Consider the following 1,035-nt stretch of genomic DNA (forward strand, 5'->3'; position numbering starts at 1 on the left):
TACAGAGATTCATTAAAACATTTTACAGTACTTTGTTTAATATACATTTTATTTTACTTTATTTTATTTTTTAAAGATTTTATTTATTTATTTGACAGAGAGATCACAAGTAGACAGAGAGGCAGGCAGAGAGAGAGGGGGAAGCAGGCTCCCCGCTGAGCAGAGAGCCCGATGCGGGGCTCGATCTCAGGACCCTGGGATCATGACCTGAGCCGAAGGCAGAGGCTTTAACCCACTGAGCCACCCAGACACCCCTTAATATACATTTTAAATGGGAGAGAGAGAATTTCACAGCCAGCTTTGGTAAAACAGAATGACTGTTGGATTTTATTTGTGAATGCGTCAGCAACAGAATCTTCAGTCACAAGGTGTTTTAGCTTTTGTCTTTTCCCTGAGTTAATAGGTATGGCAGAGGATTGTATTATTGGAGAATAGGATAGGATAAGATAGGGTAGGATAGAATAGAATGCAGATTAAGAATCCATGTCATTTCCTTAGATTAAATTAGATAATCATTTTTGGTTTAATTATAAAATTCTTAAAACATTACACTTGCAGAACTGGAAAAACTACTTATAAAAAAAGCACTTCAGTAAACTCATAGACTGCTAGCGCTAGAAGACATTTTAGAAGTCCAGAGCGCTTCTCCCTTCTCTGACAAGAAAGAATGATCATGAGGACATGATGCTTAGTGAAATAAGCCAAGCAGAGAAAGTCAATTATATGGTTTCACTTACTTGTGGAGCATAAGGAATAACATGGAGGACATTAGGAGAAGGAGAGGAAAAGTGAGTTGGGGAAAGTCGGAGGGGGAGACGAAGCATGAGAGACTGTAGACTCAGAGAAACAAACTGAGGGTTTTGGAGGGGAGGGGCATGGGGGGATGGGTGAGCCTGGTGGTGAGTATTAAGGAGGGCATGTATTGCATGGAGCACTGAGTGTGGTGCATAAACAATGAATCTTGAAACACTGAAAAATAGAATAGAATAGAATAGAATAGAATAGAATAGAATAGAATAGAATAGAATAGAATAG

Source organism: Enhydra lutris, unplaced genomic scaffold, assembly GCF_002288905.1.
Source record: "Enhydra lutris kenyoni isolate GAN:26980312 unplaced genomic scaffold, ASM228890v2 scaffoldscaffold16, whole genome shotgun sequence".
In the NCBI taxonomy this organism is placed as follows: Eukaryota; Metazoa; Chordata; class Mammalia; order Carnivora; family Mustelidae; genus Enhydra; species Enhydra lutris.